Source organism: Peromyscus leucopus, chromosome 16_21 (assembly GCF_004664715.2).
Source record: "Peromyscus leucopus breed LL Stock chromosome 16_21, UCI_PerLeu_2.1, whole genome shotgun sequence".
NCBI lineage: Eukaryota > Metazoa > Chordata > Mammalia > Rodentia > Cricetidae > Peromyscus > Peromyscus leucopus.
This window is the reverse complement of record NC_051084.1, coordinates 3,907,523-3,928,355: the sequence shown is the minus strand read 5'-3', so window position 1 is coordinate 3,928,355 and position 20,833 is coordinate 3,907,523.

Genomic DNA, 20,833 nt, shown 5'->3' with positions numbered 1-20,833 from the left:
GCATTTCTCCCAGGTCTTCAAGAATTTGGAGATAAATAGTTACAGCATTAGGAAAGTTTGCTTGTCTTAAAAAGTGCTCTACATACAAATGCCTTTGGCAAGAGCTGCAACCTCTTTTCTTTGTGTCCCTCTTCCCTGCTACGGTTTTGCCTAATTTTGTCACCAGACTTCCACATTGTACTGCTGTCATTTGTTCAGCCATCACTCAGCATTTTGGCTATCGTCTGCTCAACTGGTCACTGACCTCCCTGAGGGCAGGACTTGTTTTCTTACTCTATATATCTGGAGTTACTAGCAGGATGCCTGGAAAGATATGGGTCCTTGGCAAATGCTTGCTAAATGAGCTACTATTTTTCTAAGTGTGCAAATGGATTCCTGAACAGATGAAGTGAGATTCATTTTTGTTGGATGTTAAATGATCAAGTAGTCATGCCTCCATGGGGTTGCCCCAGCCTCACATAGGACTAAATGAGGCTGATGCCTTACTTCTCCTTGCCTAGCTTCAGAATTAAGGCATATGTGGGTAGAAGGAGATGGGTAAGTTCCCCTGTTTCTTTCTTTCTTTGTGGGCTTGATGGTATGGTAGAACGATGATTGAGCAAGAATACTTCCTTCACATTATTCTCAGGAACTGCTGGCTCTAGAGGTCAAGTCAAGCATGGACTATTTCTTTCTTTTTTTTTCTTTTCTTTATTTTTTTGGTTTTTAGAGACAGGGTTTCTCTGTGTAGCTTTGCGCCTTTCCTGGAACTCACTTGGCAGCCCAGGCTGGGCTCGAAATCACAGAGATCCACCTGCCTCTGCCTCCCGAGTGCTGGGATTAAAGGCGTGCGCCAACACCGCCCGGTTGACTATTTCTTAATGAATCTTAGGCAGATCCTTGCAGATCTTACTTTCTTTTATACTTTTATACTTCTTTTAATACTTGTGAATGTTGTTAGTTTTTGTCAGGATTAGAGCATCAGCTATGGGAGCAGTGGCTCTGAAAATACATCTCCTGCTGTTTGTGATGATTACCAGATAATAATGTTGCCATTATCTATAGTTTGGATATCTACCTATATAGCAATCATCTATCTATCTATCTATCTATCTATCTATCTATCTATCTATCTATCTATCTATCTTCTATCTATCCATCTATCTATCCATCTATCTATCCATCTATCATCTATCAACTATCAATAATCGATCTATATAGCTATTCTCTCTCTCTCTCTCTCTCTCTCTCTCTCTCTCTCTCTCTCTCTGTCACCTGTCTGTCACACACATATGAAAAGAGAAGGAAAAGAGAGGAGAGAGAGGAAAAGAAAGAAGAAATGAGGTAGGGACATAGGAAGAATAGTATTTAAATTGGATTCCCATGAGTTTCACCAGGCAGTAACTTTTACTTCACTTCATTTATCATTTTTTTCTACTTAGAGAGATAAATACATCGAATCTCTTCAATGTCTTCTAGATGCAGCTTCCAATTCAGGCATGGTGAAGGTAGTCTATTTTGCTGTTAAATGTGGCTGACTATAAATTGTTACACATTGTTGTGTTTTGAAAGGTATTGGGGATATATCTAGGCTTGTTGCAAAATAATTTGGCTCTGCCTATGGAGGAGGGTGTGCCTCATATGCCACATGTTTATTTGCTCTCTGTGCTCTAGCATTTGAGGAAAGGAAATGTTTCTCAATTAAGTCCCACCCTTCTAAACTTTGGTCCACCCTGCCTCACATGATACCACCATTTTGAGAACCCATGTGACTCATACTATCTGACCCATCTAGTCACAGCTTCTTAGGATTTTTAGCAATCTTGTAAAATATGAATGTATTTTTTGAGATGAGGCCTTACTAGGTAGCTGTGGCTGTCCAGGAACTTACTATGTAGAACAAGCTGGCCTCAAACTCACACAGATCTGACTGTCTTCTCTAAGTGCTGAGATTAAAGGTATGTACCACCATCCTCAGACTAAATGTGAATGATTTTTCCTCACAAGTTGATGGTAGTGGAAATCAGCTTCCAATGGCTGTCTCAAATGTAGTTGAAATGACTTAGGTATACAGAATCTTCATTTTATCCTTTAATGCTGTGTTCACTGAGATAGGTCATGTATTGTCTTTATGACCATATTTATAAATAATCAGAGAAATAAACAAAACAAGTCTCAAACTCTCATGTGACTGATACATGGGGTTATCTATATGTTGAATCCACAGTAGGCTCTCAAAGAATATTATCATGATCCCTTTGAAATCATATCATTAACAATACGAGACAGAACAGGCTGGTCATGAGAACTGATTATTGTGGAAGTGTCTATACTCTAGAGGAACAACAGGAACTAGTGGAAAGCGGAAGGGGTGAGAACATGAAGGATAGAGGGACACAGGAATAACATACCCCACATACAGTATATACTTGTATAGAAGTGTCCTTATATAACTCAGTTCCATGTAAAATAAATCTGTATAATGAAAAATTTAAAAGAGAAAGGGAATAAAGAAAATGAATACTGTCATTTCTGCAATGATAATTTCTTTACAAATTAGTCAGTGGTCATTTTTGTACTTTTACAAGCTTGATGAATGTACAGTCCCATCCACCATCTGGACAAGATGTGATTATGGCTTGCTTGAATAGAAACTGGAAACAAAAGGGGAAATGCTGTCCAGCTGATAGCATTGCGGTTACTGGCCTTTGGTTATTTTGGTTCTTTTTATGAGTCTATTGGTAAGGTGGTAGAGTTATGTCACCCATTCTGCTCCCATTGTCACAAGTGTCCCATGGGAACAGATGAACCAGGCATTCTTCACTGAGTTCCATTAATCATTTCACCCCTGGATTTGTTCGGTCTGATTCCAGGCTCACCAAACTCTCTGCCATGATTTCTTGTACTTAGAGAAATAGTCTCATGATGGGGACATGAGTGTTCTGGTCACCATGACAATTATTAGTAAATGTAATTTGCTAAATTGCCAAAGTAGAACAGCCTGACTATTGTTTCTGCAATTTCTCGTAAGTTAATCAACTATCATTATTCTAGCACTTTAACAATCTTACAATCTTAGCTAATGTATAGTTTGAATGATGAATTCTCTCTCTCTCTCTCTCTCTCTTGTAGTGGGTAGCCATTCCAACTTGGTTCTGGAAGTTCCAACCCCCACTGAGACTCTGGCAACTGTCACGCCTACGAGGCGGGGCGAGGGGAGGCGCCTGGGGACCCGAGAGCTGGATGGGCCAGCGCTCGCGCTGGGCGCTCTCTCGTGCCGGGATGCTGACCAGTGCAGATTGACTGTGTAGAGCTCCGGAGAACACCGTTGGACTGCATTACACCTTCCCCAGACCCTGCGACCTACCCATTACTTAATTTGTGAGTTTCGCCATTAAATAAATATCCTTTTAACTACGTGGAGTGGCCAAAATAATTTCTCCAATATCTGGCGCTCACGTGGGGCAAACTCCAAAGGCCTGGGCGGCTCCCGCCGTCTCCTCCCTAGCTGGCGGGTACCTAAACCCGCCTGCAAAGTTCCATATAACCAGGGAACACCTACACGGTTCCATTCCCGAAAAAGGGAGCAGCTAGTCCTATCTCAATTCCCTAGCTTAGCCCCAGACCAGCGAAAGAGGCAGGAGAGTGCTAGCTCCGATTTCCGCCATCTCCCCCAGCCAAGATCGCCAGCAGGCCCTGTTTCGGAGCTGTACCAACGCCACCTGCTGGCTGAAAAGGGCTACTACACGAAAGGTAAGCATATTGTTTCAAGTAAAGGTACTTGATAATTTTACACCTTAAAATTGACTAACAAATTTTGAGTAATTCGTGTAATATGGCCGACAACATTACCTCACAAGAATTTAAAAACCTTTTTGCCTGTATGATGAATGACATCTTCCTGGAAATATACGACATTCCTAAGGCATATCTGGGCTATACCATTTTGGCATTCATCATAATAATTCACACAGTGTTCAAACACTGGTTTAAGAACAAAGATGAGTCATTATTGGGACTGATACAGGCTTTAAAAGATAGCAATGAAGGCTTAGAGAAAAAGATTCTCTCTCTGGAATCTGCTTTCAAAGATAGCAATGAAGGCTTAGAGAAAAAGATTCTCTCTCTGGAATCTGCTTTCAAAGATAGCAATGAAGGCTTAGAGAAAAAGATTCTTTCTCTAGAATCTGCTAATCAGGATGTACAAAACAGGCTTGTACCCAAAATTGATTTTATTGATAATAAATATGAATATTTAATGGATAGAACACTAACTCTCCAGAGTGAAGTTGTGGCTACTCAGACAGTATATAAGGAAGAAAGATTATCGTTAATTGATAGGATAAGGTCCATGGAATCATGTGTTTCTGAGGAACATAAAAACTTCTATGATTCCATGAGAAATATGGAGTCCCTTACAAGAGAGGAGGTTCACTCCCTAGAACAGACCCTAGGTGCTCGTTTGCAAGCCCTAGAAGAAACTCTCAGTAAACATGACAAGGGAACTAATAAGCAGAAGGTCAAGACCATAGAGGTTGTAACATCTCCAAATGGCTCTCATACAATGGCTTATCCTGTTATTGTCCATGAGAAGCCAGCAGATGACACACACCCCGAGCCATATATGACATATACATTACAACCAATTTCAACAAGGGACTTTAAAAATATAAAGGAAGCAGTAGTTACGTATGGGATACAATCCACATATGTAAAACAGATGTTAAATTCGTGGTCTACCTCACATAGAATCATTCCAGATGACTGGCATCAGTTAATTTCAGCTGTTCTAGAATATAGTCAGCAGTTACAGTGGAAAAGCTGGTTGAGAGAAGAGGCAAAAAATTTAGAACAACAAGGTAAAGTCAGAGGTTTTGTGATCTCCCAAGATCAAATACTTGGTGAGGGATGTTTCGCTGACAGGAATGTACAAGCCACTTATGATGAGCATACAATATCCCTATGCCGTACAGCAGCTCTAAATGCTTGGGAAAAAATTCCAGAACCTGGAAAACCAACTGAGGTATACACAAAGATATTTCAGGGACCGCAGGAACCCTTCACTGATTTTTTACAAAGACTGAACAGAGCTATAACAAGAGCTGTGTCAGACAAAGAATTAAGAAAAGTATTAACTGAGTCCTTGGCATTCGACAATGCTAATGCAGAATGCAGAAGAATACTTACACCATTAAAGATCAGATCAGCTCCTTTGGAAGAATGGATTCAATATACTAATGGTGTTCAGTCTCTTAACTACAGTAATGAGGCTTGGATAGGAGAGACAAATCCCAGAGGTGAAAGAAGGCCCCGTGTTACCAAATGTTTTAAGTGTGGTACACCAGGTCATATAAGTAAAAACTGTACATGGGGTACTCCTAGAAGCAATACTCCTTCTAGGAATAGCCTAAACAGGAGACCCCAACCACCTCCTGGATTATGTAGAAGATGTGGCAAAGGCCGACATTGGACCAGTGAGTGCAGATCAAAAATAGATATACAAGGCAACCCTTTACTGGCGGGAAACTCCTCAGGGGGCCTCTTGCAGGCCCCCAAACCAAACGTAGTACGAACATTCCCTGCCACTGTGGAAGAAATTCCTCTCCAGGACAACTGAATAAACCAATGCCTAATGTAAAAACTGATACTGCAATGGATGATAAAACAGCTTTGATAGCTGGATCACAGTTTACAAAGAACACTATAAAACAAATATTTTGGCAGACTTCCATAAATGAACAAAGACCAAAGCTTAGAATTCGAATTAATGGCCTGGTTCTGGAGGGCCTGGTGGACACAGGTGCAGATGTGACTATAATTACACCAAAATCATGGCATCCAAATTGGCCTCTTCAAGAGGTAGATGTCCAACTGTTAGGGATTGGCACCCTATCTCAGATAAAACAGAGTTCGAGATGGGTTGAATGCATAGGGCCAGAAGGACAGAGAGGAAGACTGAAGCCTTATGTAGCAAATGTAGCAGTAAATCTTTGGGGCCGAGATCTGTTACAACAGTGGAATACCCAGATTAAAATTCCTACACTTTCAGAAAAGGAATACAGACCAATGCATGTTTCTAGGAATAATATCATAACATGCTATAAAAATCAGTCACCAACCATTCAGGCTGTTCACAAACAGAGCACGACTGTTGTTGAACTCTCAGAAGTACCAACTGCCTTACCTTTAAAATGGCTAACTAATAAACCTGTCTGGGTTGGACAATGGCCTTTGACAAAAGAGAAGCTACAAGCTTTAGAACAGCTGGTTCAAGAGCAGTTAAATGCTCAACACATTGAAGAATCTACCAGTCCTTGGAATTCTCCTGTATTTGTTATAAAAAAAAAATCTGGTAATTGGAGAATGCTGACAGATCTGAGAGCTATTAATAAAGTAATTCAGCCAATGGGCTCCCTACAGACTGGGATGCCCTTGCCCTCTATGCTACCAAAAGAATGGCCTATAATAGTTATTGACTTAAAAGACTGTTTCTTTACCATACCCTTACAGGAAAATGATAGAGAAAAATTTGCCTTCACAGTACCTAATTATAATAATTCTCAGCCAGTCAAGAGATATCAATGGAAGGTCCTCCCACAGGGAATGTTAAACAGTCCTACTTTGTGTCAATACTTTGTGCAGAAACCATTAGAGATAATTCGTGTAAAGTTTCCACAATCCATAATTTATCACTATATGGATGATATCCTATTAGCTGATAAAAAGTTAGATACATTGGAAAGCATGTTTTAAGAAGTAAAAAAGGTTTTGCCTCGCTGGGGACTGCAAATTGCTCCTGAAAAAATACAAAGAGGAGATTCTATTAATTACTTAGGATATAAGATAGAGCTACAAAAAATTAGACCCCAAAAGGTACAACTAAGAAGAGATAGATTGAAGACTCTTAATGATTTTCAAAAGTTATTAGGAAGCATTTCCAACTTACTGGGTATCATGGGAATACCCAAAGATGGACTACAAAATTTGGCTAATACTCTAGAAGGGGACAAAGAATTAAATAGTCCAAGAGAATTATCAGCCGAAGCTGAGAAGGAATTGGCTCTAGTAGAAAAGACAATTCGAGAAGCACATGTGGATCGTGTGGATCCAGAACTTAAATGCATTCTTGTCATATTCCCCTCCAGACATTCCCCAACAGGTATTTTGATGCAGAGGGAAGATATTATATTGGAATGGATATTCCTACCACGTAAACCAAATAAGAAATTAAAGACTTATATAGAAAAGATCTCTGATTTGATTCAAAAGGGTAAATTAAGACTTCGCCAGTTGACAGGAATGGACCCAGCAGAAATTGTAGTACCATTAACTAATGAGGAAATTTCATCACTATGGAAAGATAATGAATACTGGCAGAGAGCCTGCAGTAACTTTTTGGGAGAGATTAACAACCACTATCCCAAAAGCAAGAGAATAGAATTCATAAAGAAGACTGAATGGGTCCTTCCTCACATTGTACGACAAAAGCCAATTTCTGGAGTCCTCACATTCTATACTGATGCAAATAAATCAGGGAAAGCAGGATATAAATCAGGAGACTTAAGTAAAGTGGTGCAAAGTCCATATAGCTCTGTACAAAAGGCAGAACTGTATGCCATTCTTATGGTACTGATGGACTTCACAGAACCCCTCAATATAGTCACTCACTCTCAATATGCAAAGAGAGTTGTTTTACATATTGAAACTGCTGAATTTATTCCTGATAATACAGAATTAACTTCATTATTCATACAATTGCAGGAAATCATCAGAAAAAGGGAACATCCTATATATATATAACACATATCAGATCCCATACAGGTCTGCCAGGACCTTTAGCACAAGGTAATGATGAGATTGATCAGTTACTAATAGGTAATGTGCTAGAAGCTTCAGAATATCATAAGAAACACCATATAAATAGCAAAGGTTTGAAGAAGGATTTCTCCATCACTTGGCAACAGGCTAGGGATATTGTGAAAAAATGTCCTACTTGTTCCATCTATAACCAAACTCCATTACCTGCAGGGAGTAATCCAAAAGGTATACAAAGAAATGAAATTTGGCAGATGGATGTGTTTCATTTTGCAGAATTTGGAAGATTAAAGTATGTACATCATACCATTGACACCTATTCAGGATTTCAATGGGCAACTCCTATGAGTTCTGAAAAGGCTGATTCTGTGATTACACACCTATTAGAAGTTATGGCCATCATGGGAATACCTGTACAAATTAAGACAGACAATGCCCCGGCATATGTCTCCAATAAAATGAGACAGTTCTTTGCTTATTATAATATAAAGCATGTTACAGGTATACCACACAATCCCACAGGCCAAGCAGTCATAGAGAGATCCAATCGAACTTTAAAGGATATGCTAAATAAACAGCAACAGGTAACAATGACTCCTAGAAATAGACTGCATAGTGCTTTATTAACCTTGAATTTTCTCAATGCTAATGAGAAAGGAACAACAGCTGCGGAGAGACACTGGACAACAGACAAAACTCCTGAGCTAAACCAACCAGTTTATTTTAAGGATGTGCTGACCTCAGAATGGAAACCTGGATATGTTCTACGTTGGGGAAGGGGTTTTGCCTTTGTTTCTGCAGGAGAAGAAAAGCTATGGATACCAACAAAATTAATAAAAATTCGATTCGAACAGGAAAAACCCCTTGATGAAGAAAAGTAAAAGATCATCCACCAATGTGACATCTCTACAAGTTGTAAGAAAAATTTAACAATCAAAGGGTGGGGTAGGGTTCTGTTTTTGTCTTTACAGGATAATGGAAATACCCATCTTTCAAAACTCATAAGGCCTTGGATATCCAGATGTTTACAACAGAAAGGAAGAATCTATTGGTACCAATCTACACATGGTAAAATCTCACTGTCTAACATCTTTCTCTCTATCAATCTAGAAAAGTTGTGGTTCCAATTCAATTATAGCCAAGCTGGCTTTGGAGATGGAATTGGCTCACTCCTTCTCTAAACCCAAGCATATTGCTAAAAGAAAAGTTTAAGAGATTCTTCAGTCCCAAATCAGAAGAGCCCTCTGGTGTGAGACAGAAGGAAACCAATAAAAAGGGACCATTGTCTTCTAAATTCCAATTCTCTCCATGCTTACTCTTGATTTCTCAGAATCCTTTCTTACATGCTATGTCCTCTTTAAATCCAAACCTCCCATTTTTGATAACAAATAAGTTTTTCCAATAGCAATCTCAGAAGTCACCAGAAGGAAGATGGGGCCCCAACAACAACAACTCTACCCAATCCAGAATGATGCCATGGTAATCATCATCATACTACACTTCTTGCCAGAATTTCAGACAATCTTACCCATTACTCTAAAACTTGCTGCAGAACCTACAGTTAGTCTAACTGAGATTTAACTATCTGAGCTTTCTCACAGTACCCAACAGAGATAACATCACCCCCTAAACGGCAGGAAGCAATTCTAAGAAAACGACGCCCCTTCTCCCTTAGGTTTCATAATTCTCAGGGTTATGGATGACGGTTATAGGGTTGGGGGTGGAAGAAAATATTAACTCAGGATTGTAAAAAAAAAAAAAAAGAAGGGGTGGGGGGAGAAGAAATGGAACGGATAGGTATAAGATATGATGGTAAATCATTGTATATACTAGTAAACAAACTTAGTAAAATAGCATTCTTAGATAATTTGCACTGTAATTTGTGGTTGAAGGCTAGATAGTCGTAATTTCCTCAGTTATGATAAAAGATAAGTTAGCTATAAAACCTTAAACTCACAAATATAAGATAGATAGGACATCTTCTTTAATATTGTAACTATAATTCTTGCTCGGTAATTGTTTTGTTATATGTAATTTTACCATGTTAAAGTTAAAACCTTCCTTTTTAAAAAAAGAAGAAAGGGGAAGTGCTGTGGATATCACTCTATGTAAATAAAACACTGATGGCCAATGACCAGGCAGGAGGTAGGTGGGACAAGGAGAGAGGAGAATTCTGGGAAGCGGAAGGCTGAGAGAGGGACTGCAGCCACCGCCAGGAGAAGAGCATGTAGAGACTCTGGTAAGCCACCAGCCACGTGGCAAGATATAGATTTATAGAAATGGGTTAATTTAAGATAAAAGAATAGTTAGCAAGAAGCCTGCCACGGCCATACAGTTTATAAGTGATATAAGCGTCTGAGTGATTATTTTATAAGTGGATTGTGGGACTGCGGGGCTTGGGGAACCTGGAGAGAAGCCCTCCAGCAACACACTCTCTCTCTCTCTCTCTCTCTCTCTCTCTCTCTCTCTCTCTCTCTCTCTCTCTTTCTCTCTCTAGGTAACCTACAAAGATATGAACCAGAGCCTCAGCTACGTTGTGTTCACGAGGATACTCTCTGTTGTACTAGGAGGTTTACCTAGGATGGACTTAGTCGTCTTCCCAGCAGAGTCATTAGAAGACTTTATTGAAATCCTGTCTTTGGGGATCTGAACTTCAAAATACCAGGAGAACCTGGACTGAACGTGTTCTCTCTGTGTACTTACTACCCTCCCTGGCATATTTCCTTTCTTCCTTCACTCTTAAATTTGGGCATATCAGATTCTATGTCTCAAAAAGTTTTTCAGGAATATAGTTGTAGATGAGAGGAACAAGTTCTCATTTTTTGAAGCTGACACTAATAAAAGGTACACATGGAAGCACTCTCTATTTTATAGAATGTTCTTTAAGTGTAGCTATTGTTGGAACTTAGCTTTCCTCACTCAGTCTAAAAGTTGGATCATTGGTGCTATCACCAAATATTCTAAAAATACTGAAATTCTTCCTGCATTTCTACACCACTTACCACTTTTCAAAGAGCAATCAAAGTTAGTGTTTTGACCATGTACCTACAGCCTCCATTTTTAATTTGATTAAGGATGAGAACTCCGCCTGGTTCATAGTAAGCCATAGGCACCTCGTACGGCACCTATAAGCATAGTAAAAACTATTAAATATTTGCGGCATAGTTGAAGGGCAAGATTTCAATCCTACAATGGTCACTGACCCAACTATTTGAAAATCACACCAACCAATTACCATTTCACCCAGGATTCTGCATAAGGAAAAAAAGCAATTGAAATTAAACTGAATATAATTGATAAGTGCTCAACTGGCCTCAGTGGAAGGTCAGCTGGTCAAAGCTAGAATGAAGTCAGAGATTTAGGATTGCACTTGATATAGAACTTCTTATACCCAGTAGCTCAAGCATTCTGCTAATCACATGCTAATACAAATAAGATCTTTATTTGTATATACAGATAATGGACAAAGGTCAGGTCTCATAAAAAATCTCTCAATCTAAATACCCTTGTAGGCAGATGAAATGAGTAGAAGAGAGGGAAGATAGAATCTCTAACTATCCACACCTGATCTAAGTCTGAAAGAAGAAAGCTAAGAGATAAGCAGCTGTGGGTTGCCATAGTTGTAATAATTACCCATATAACTACAGTTGCGAAACAACTGTATACCAAGTCTGACATTCCTTGGTCAGGTGAGACACACTTTCTCAATGGTGCTAGATTCATCTAAATGAACCAACCACTTAATATTTTCCTAGTTTCGCTTGTATGATCAGTCAGGGGTAATAATCTAGCCACCGTGGAAAGTAGTTTTTGTTGTAGGCGCCTGTACTTTCCTTGCTGCCTGTGTGAGTTTTGTTTTGATTTTGCTGCTCTGCAAAATGCAAAACTGGAGGGCAAATCCTTTCTCCCACCTTACTCCCACAGTACTGTACTAAGATGCAGCTATTCATGCCGAATCTCAGCATCCAGCAAAGTTGAATTATTGCATTGTTCTTCGCACCAAATGGTGGCTAGTTCACCCCATCTGCCTTTATCTTTGAAGAGCTATGAATAAAACAACTCTATCTTGGATAGAAAGGGCTATATTACTCTCTCCCTAGAGTTTGATAATTATTTTATGGTGAGATAAATATTGCCAAAGTTCCTGAATTTGACTATGCATTCGTACCACCGGGAGTAGGTTGTTTTTTTTTTTTTTTTTGGTTTTTTGTTTTTGTTTTTTGTTTTTTTTTTTAAAGATTTTACAGCCCAGGCTACCCCAGACCACTTCAATAACAGTCTGTGGGGATAGTGCATCAGCAGTGACTTCATGGCACATAGAAACCACTAAGCTAAATGACAAGTGTAAATTGAAATAAATCGCCCACCAAATATATAATCAGAAAATTCTTGCTAACAATTACAAAAAACTATTTATTTACTTGTGTGTCGGTGTATGCACATGCTGTGTGCTATGAGGCATTTGTGGAGGTCAGAGGACAACTTGCTCGAGTCAGTTCTTTCTTTGACTCATGTGCATCCTAAGATACCAGGTTGTCAGGCTCAGTGGTTAAGTGCTTTTGCCTATTGAGCTGTCTTGTGGGCTGTATTTTTTGAAGGGGATTATTCGAGCTTCATTTATGCTGCTATCATAAAACACCCTGACAAAAAGGAAAAAAAGGGAACATTTCAGTTTACAATTCCTACAGTCCATCATTGTGGAGAGGTCAAGGCAGGAACTTCAGACAGCCGGGCACAACGCATCCTCAGTCAAGAGCAGAGAGAAATGAATTGCACACAGGCCTGCTTGCTTGCTCTCTCCACTCTTACATAATCCAGGATCTGATGCCTAAGGATGGTGCTTCCCTCAATGGGCTAGGTCTTCCCTCACATCAATTAAGCTAATTAAGACAATCCTTCATAGACATGCCCACAGGCCAACCTGATGGTGACAAGCCTTCATTGAGGCTTTCTTTCCAGATGATTGTCAGGTTGACAATTAAAATTAACCACTACTGAGATATATATGTACACCATCTTTGTATCTTGTGGTGGGGAAAATGCAAATCTGAGAGAAGACTTTAGCCACTGAGAGAGAATGTCTGACAATGAATGTGCTTTCACTCAGGGTGACCTTTGGCATGGTCAAAGGAGGAATCTGTTGAGAAATTTAAGTGCCTCAGGATTCGTGACTTCCTTCAGCATTTGGAAATGCCCGTTTTAGACCCACTCTCTACACTTGGCATTCAGGAAAGAATACTTTACTAAAAATCATGTGATAAGATCTCTTAGCTGAGTCAATTGCTTTCAAGTCTCCATGGTAGCAAGGTGGGCTGGGAACATATTTAAAGTTCTGTGACAGAGATTGAGAGGGGAGGAGGAAGGAAAGAAAGGCAGAAGGGAGAAAAGGAGGGAGAGAGGGAATGAGAGAGAGAGAGAGAGAGAGAGAGAGAGAGAGAGAGAGAGAGACATTTGAAGATGACATTTTTATATTTGTGTGCAGGTAGGTCTGGGAACATGAAAAGTTGTTTTATCCCACACACTTCCTATACAGAGCCCTGAACTGGACCATAATTTATACAATGATTAATTCTTCACACAGGAAATTCACACTATTTAGAGCAGAGCTAATTAACAGCATTGGCCTTGAAGTGGTAAAAAGATTCTTTTTAAAAATAGCTTTATAGAGATATTCACTTTCTAAGACATATGATTATTTAAATGGCACAACCAAATAGTTTTATTATGTTCACAAAGTTGTATAAACACCACCACAATCAGTTCTAGAACATTTTATCAACTCCTCAAACAGACACCATATTCACCAGTAGTCATTCCTCACCTCATGCAGTAGCCCTTTAGAATGCTTGTTGAAATCTCTCTGAAGTAAGTACTGCAAGATCGGACACCCTCAGTAAGCCATGCAATATGTAAACTATTATGAGTGAAACATTTTCCTAGGCTCTAGCAATAGGAAGAGAACCAAGGGAGATGACCAACCAATCCCATGTTTCTGGAAACTGATGTTGTGTGCCAGAGTCCACAGACAGATTTCAGGTTAAGAATAAAGTACAGAAAAACCCATGTTAGTGACAGAGTGAGCCAGGCATTCTGCTGGGTTACTAGTAAGTTGGGAATTGACATCTGTGTGACTTCAAAGCCTGCATTTGCTGAAGGAGAGCATGACACAAAATCTCAGATGAATATGACTTCTAGATACTTCACTCCAGTCAGCTGTGCAAATCCCTTTATTTTTCTGCCTCCCCAGCCAGCTGCCTCCTAAAAGATTTTTTTCCATGTTGTTTCCAAAGAAAATTTAAAGTAAACAACCCAAAGACACTGGGTTATCAGCAGCCAATGTAAAGGCTTTTCTGCCCTGGATACAGTCAGCTTAACCAATGGCATCTTTGTTAGGAGAGTTATGGGATGGGAGTGGGGCGGGAAGAGCCAAAGGGTAATTAAAGTGACTTACATTTCTCTTTCTTCCTGCCATAATCCTGAGGATTTGAGTTCTTCAACAAATCAAATTCAGTTTGAGTTTTAACCTTCTTACATGAAAAGCCAGGTTTAAAAATAGCCGTTCATGCTCCGATGACCGTAAACAAACAGTGGTGTATGGAGTCGACTGAAGGGCAACAGACATTACATAGCCCTGCAGGAATGTGGAATTTAATATAAACGGAGCAACTCTCCTACATATGTGCTCTGTCTTTGCTCTGTATTGGCAGCAGGGTTCTTTGTGGGGAAAGAATCATAAGTTGTTTGAACCGAGAAGAACTTTAGAAATCATGGAGACTTTGCTGGTGTATTTCCCAAGTGCATGTATTCATTACTTTTCTCTTGCTATGATAAAATGCCACGGTAGAAGAAACAGTCTATTGGGGCTTACTCTTCCAGAGAAGTGAGAGTCCATGATAGTGGAGTGGAAAAAAATGGCAGCTGGATTAGGAAGTTGAGAGTTTATCTTTAAAAGCCAGCACAAGCAGAGAGAAAGCGACTGGAAATGGCATGGGGTTTTAAACCCTCAAAACCTATCTCCAATGTCATACTTCCTCCAATAAGGCCATACCTCTTTAACCTCCCCACCTAAACACCACCAAGTGGGGGATCAAATATACAGACACATGAACCTATGGGGGACATTCTCATGCAAACCCTGATATGGTCTAAGATGATTATTGTGACAATTACAGCTGTAACCATTTACCGGATATCTTACTATATTTAGATGCCTTGTGAACATTGGATCTTGTGTTCATCACAATCTTATTGTTACACTCCCCTTGTTAGGGCTGAATAAATGGAAGTTTAGAAAGCATGACTAATCTGAGGACCTCACAGTGCGAATTCACATCTTCAAAACCTGTGTTCACCCTCTGTTCTTCTGTCACCTCCCTGAGTATGATTAAAAACAAGCATACCTTTCAGTGTTCACTGTAAAATCTTGAGAAGATTATAGGGGGCTGGAAAAAAAGTACCGATTTTGGAGCTATAGAACAACATTCAAATTACAGCTTTGTCCTACCTGCTGTGTGGCATTGAGAAGGCTTTGAAACTTCTCTGTGCACCCAGATCCCCACCTGTGGCGGATCAGCAATAAGCAACAGAGATTATAAAAGTTAAATGCATATTGTTGAGAGGTGAGGTGTGCAGCATTCATAGCAAAATATTGGAAATGCTGTTGGAACAGGCAGCCTATAGGCAGTAATTAGTTTACACTCTTTTCAATGATAGGACAGAAGGGCTACGGAGCCACCATGTGTGACCAGCCTTGATTGTCTGACTGTGATTTGCACCTGTTAAAAACATAGGGGAGATACTGATATCGAGTAATGAAGCCAAATCTACTTTGTGATTCTGAAACATGGGTATCCAGTTTAAGGAGAGAAAGGATAAATATATGCAGAGAGAAAAAAGGAACTCTCATGAAAAAGAATGAACACAGTTTAAGAAATGAGCAAAAACGTCAGGCTTTTCTGTAAGTACTCATTACACATAAAGCATTATATTATAATGACCAGTAAGAATATCAACCTGCACACATATATTCATTCCATCAACTGATTGAAGTGAAATTTGCCAATAAAAATGTTACCTTTATATTTCTGCTACCTAACTATGCCAATAAAAATGTTACCTTTATATTTCTGCTACCTAACTATTTCTGAGTCAGGCAAGGGACCAAGACAATCCTGTACAAGTCATCCTTATGTCTTTACATCAGGGACTTTGCTGGAAACCTGGTAGATAATGAAAAGTCACTATTAAATAATAATAATAATGGCTTAAGTTGTATAGTCACTATATAATAGATGCTATATTCACAGAGTTCATTTTGATACTCATATTTACCTCTGATAGTATCTTTAGTTGTTTGAGACAGGGTGGCATATATCCCAAGCTGGCCTCTAACTTGCAGTTTAGCTAAGTATGACCTTGAATTCTTATCTTTTTGCCTCCACATTCTGAGTGCTGTGATTACCGGTATGTGTTACTATATCTACTTATGTGGTACTGGCAATCAAATCCAGGGCCTTGGGCACACTAGGCAAGCACGCTACTGACATCTACGCTTACAAATCCCTTACAATAATCTCATGAATAAATAATTAACAAGATTATTTATACCTTTTATAGAGGAGGAAGAAGCTGAAAAATAGAGAGGCTAAGCTATTGTGTCAGGAAGTCCACACTCTTGGGACAAAGGAACAAATGAACAAATGAAAAATGTATCTTCTACAAGATATCAGATGTCAAGTGGTTGAGAAATTGATAGGGTCTGGATAGATATGAACAAAAGAGTTTCCTAAGATTTGTGATCCCTTGGTAAATGGCTGTGGGCATCATGGCTGGGAATTCCTTAGGCAGGGGTGTATGTAAGGGCATCAGAAATAAAACCTAAATGGTAAATAAAAACTGATGTGTGGAATTTCTCTTGTCTTCCTGTTCAGCCTGGGCCTTTATGGCTCTTCTATACATGCAGCAATTCACAGTATTATTATTGTCTTTAGGGTAATAATTGTAGACTCACTTTTCAAGTCTAGTCTCTTGACAACTGCTCCATTTCTGTGAGACTGGGTTTTTGAGAATGCTAAAATGCTCATTTTTTCAATCGTTGTGAAGCTTGGATAATTTATTTATCCAGGAGCCCATAAATGACATTAAAATTTAAGAAATGAATATAAAAATGCATGTAATTGCACCTGGTTTGCGATTCCTATCCATTCTGCTGTTCTGTTTTAATTTTATTACCATAATGTTGCATTGCTCAATTGATGTTCTCTATACCAGGCTCACATGTCTTCTCACAGCAGAACAGCTCTGTTTATAAACACCACACAGTCTCAGTACACACCTCTGTACTCTACAGAACACAGAGCATCGTTTAGTGAATGGAGAGTGATTCTGACTCTCAGGGTTGTAGCTGTGGTTTGGGAGGCATTGCCTGCTATGAGCAAATGGAACACGTCACAACTCTATGATCTTGTGCATCTCAGTCACCTTGCTTCACTGCCTCTGTCGACAGTAACCTAACCAAACATATTGTGTGAAAACACTTCCTCTCCTCTCAGATCCCCAAGCCATCTGGCGAGTCTTTTGTCTATTGCTTTTACAAATGGCAGGCTGGCTGGTTAGCAAATTGTCCTGGGAGAAAGCAACTGACAGTACTTAGGACTCTTAGATCCCTTGCTGTATTAAACCGGATAATGTATGTGAAAGTGCCTAACTGGAAGCCTAGTGGATCAGGTAGTGGAATTAGTGGTGGGAGGGATGGGCAGCATCTTTGAATCTTTGTAAGATTAAGCACAAAGATGAACATCTTCTCACTGAACTGTGCAGATCTACCCTGTAACAATTTGTAGTCAAAGTTCCATGACAATTCCTATTTCTAGCGAGGTGACAGGATTAAATCTTTGGCTCTGCTAACCTTCAGTTTATAAGGGGAGGTGCATAGCACCATTTCTTTCTAGCCACATCTTTCGATATTAGCAAAAGAGTCACATATGCAATTACAGGATTTCCCCAATGTAAAGATGTGAAGCTAAGCACTATTGTCACATGTAGTTTCTTAAAGCGGCACTGGACTCCTCTGGGGTCCAGTGCTCTTTGTAGGGAAGCAAAATATTTTCTGCTTTGAAAGGTATTCTACAGTGCTAATGAGATGCTCAAAGGAGGTGAATGAAGGAACTTTCCCATCTGCCTTTGCTCCAGGTCTTTTAATGATGGAAAGCAGATCCCCACTGAGCAGAAGGGAAGCTTCTGGGGCTTCCTCTGTTATCAACACGTAATGGTATTAAATGGGAACATTCATAGAGAGACTAATTACACAGAGCACAGGTTCTGGAATCAGGAAAAAACAGTTTGAACATTGAGTTTCTCTGCCTATTAAGGGTGTCATTTGATCGTCACTGTTACCATGTGAGTGTTGGTATCCACCAAAAATGAATATGATGTCATCCTTGTGGTGGGCAATAACCTCATTGACTTGACTCCTATGTAATGGATGCATTTGTCCATCTCCCCTTAAGGGTAGGTAGATGCCCATTTTATATCCTATGATTTAGTGATCAATAATCCTCAGATACATAGCTCCATCATTTGCTAAGGTGAATCCAACTTGGGAGTTTCTGATGGGATTTTCTTGGAGTATGTTTGCAGCAGCATTCAGCAGATGCATAACTCTTGCTTCACGGCAAGGTTGGGGTGTCAGACAAGCATCAAACTTCACAGCAGGGCAGGCAGAGGTTAAACCTATACTCAGCTCACTCTTCTGCTGATTTTCTTTCTTGCAGTGGTCGGGCCCTGATACGAAAGCTTTTTCATCCTCCTTGGGAGCTCTCTGCCTGAGCAACTTGATCCAGGATTTGGGAAGTGCCATGGAAAGACAGCTGCTCAGAAATGTTAGGTCAATTCTCTTCCTCCTTTTTCTGCAGCAATTGTTCCTCTGTTCTTCATTTGTTTCCCCTGCTAGAAAGTTACTCTACACTTAAAGAAGGTTGAGAAAGTTCAGTAGAAAAGGCAAATGTAGGCAACAGCTTTGATGACCTTCTCCACTGTGCAAACAATAAATTTGTATTTAATATAAAGAACTACAAGACAAACAAAAACAGTTGGACAGAATGGAAGAGATGGTCCTGAGGTTCACAGGAAAGGAAACAGTGATGACCAATACATACACGAAAAGTCATTTAATCTCAGCAGGAAAACATGGGATGTTGAACCCATTCCATAACAAAATGAAAACATCTGATAATATTAATGCTGGAAAAAAAGTGTTAAGTAACATAAACACACATACTCCCTGGTGGAAATTTCCCTATTTTCATCAGTTTGGGCAGAGATTATTCAGTATCATGTATGATTGAGGATACTTATATCTTATAATTGATTAATTATATTTCTGAGAGTATTTCACTCTTATTTGTTGCACATGCCCAGAAATCTGGTATATAGAGCAATAACAGTAACAAAAGCCCAACCGACTACCAGAACTTGAAGACAATTTTATTATTTATTGCCAGAAGAATGAATGAAATAATTGTAGTGTATGTATGGAGTGAACATCAGAAAACTAAACCAAAAATGTATAAATTAGCATGATCTAGATCAATATGGGAAATTGGAAAGCATAATAATCAAATAGCATAAACTACAGAGGGATACAATAATGATACCATTAATTTGCTCAGTTCAGAATATCCTTATGCATTTTCAAAAATGCTTATAAATTTCATACATGTTCATAAGTTTAGACTTAAACCCTCACCTTATAAGATGCTGGTTGAGAAATTAGGAAGGCTTATCAGGTCAGAGTTGGAAGAGATGTAAAATCCAAACGTATGTGGGTTGTTTTAGTCATTTAAGATACGACAACTCTGATACAAATATAAGAAAGTATACTTTGTGGTGCAAGATTTAAACATTTGGTGGTTTTCTTTAAGCTGTCTGTGAATTACTTTTCTTGTTGCTATGACAAAATAATTGACAGAAGTAATTTAAGGCAGGGCAGTTTTATTTTTGCTCACCATTTGAGGGTACAGTCCATCATTACAGGGACATCATGACAGTCCTAGCATGAGGAAGTTGTTCACATCACATGTAGAGTCAGAAAGGAGAGGGGTCTGAGAGGGAAAGAGAAGGGTGGATAGGGAAAGAGAGCAAGAAGTAGGGAGACAGACAGAGAGAGAGAGAGAGAGAGAGAGAGAGAGAGAGAGAGAGAGAGAGAGAGAAGAAATTTATTTTAGTTTGCTTTCTCCTTTTTCTTCCTTACCAAACGTGCTAGAGCCTTGTCTCCTCAGTGATTCAAGATTATGTCAAGCTGACAGTATTAGCCATACATGCCTTTTCTCAGTTGGAATATTTTATTGAAAACTAGAATGTGATTTTTGAGATCTGTTTGAGAATGACAGACTCACAATTTTGCAGAGATATTTAATGTCCTTGCTAATAACACACAGCTGATTTTAGTTTTTGCTCTGCCCAGTTACCCACCTAGCCAGTCCATTCAAATCATAAAAGTCTCACAAGTTTCATTTGCTCCATAGAAACTTCTAGGTGATCATAGCCAACACTGATCCTTTCATGAGCTGGAGTAATATTTATTGCATTTAAATAATAATGTGATTATGATAAATTTTATGTTAGCTTTTACATTGTTAATTTTAATGTGTTAAGTATTTAAATATTATCTATTTTTAGTTCAGGGTAATTGGTAACTTTTGTGATTTTCACAAAATCATCTCCTAAATGTGCTTCTATACTTAGAAGTGATGCCTGAAACAACTTATTCAAAGTTAACTTTCAATAACTATAATTAGTTAGTTCAGAATTTTTTGTATATAAGTTATGAGCAGGTCATCAAGAATACACAAAAGAAATAAAAAGTCTTGAGATCCAATCCCAAGTTTCACATTTGGATTCATCTCATGGTTGTGTAAGTGTTTTCTCTTTATATTAATTTAGTTATTTAACCAACAACTATTAAACAGCAAGTCTGAACTAGTTACTTCATTTGAAACCAGGCATTGGAAGGAAGAATAGACAGACATATTTCTCTATA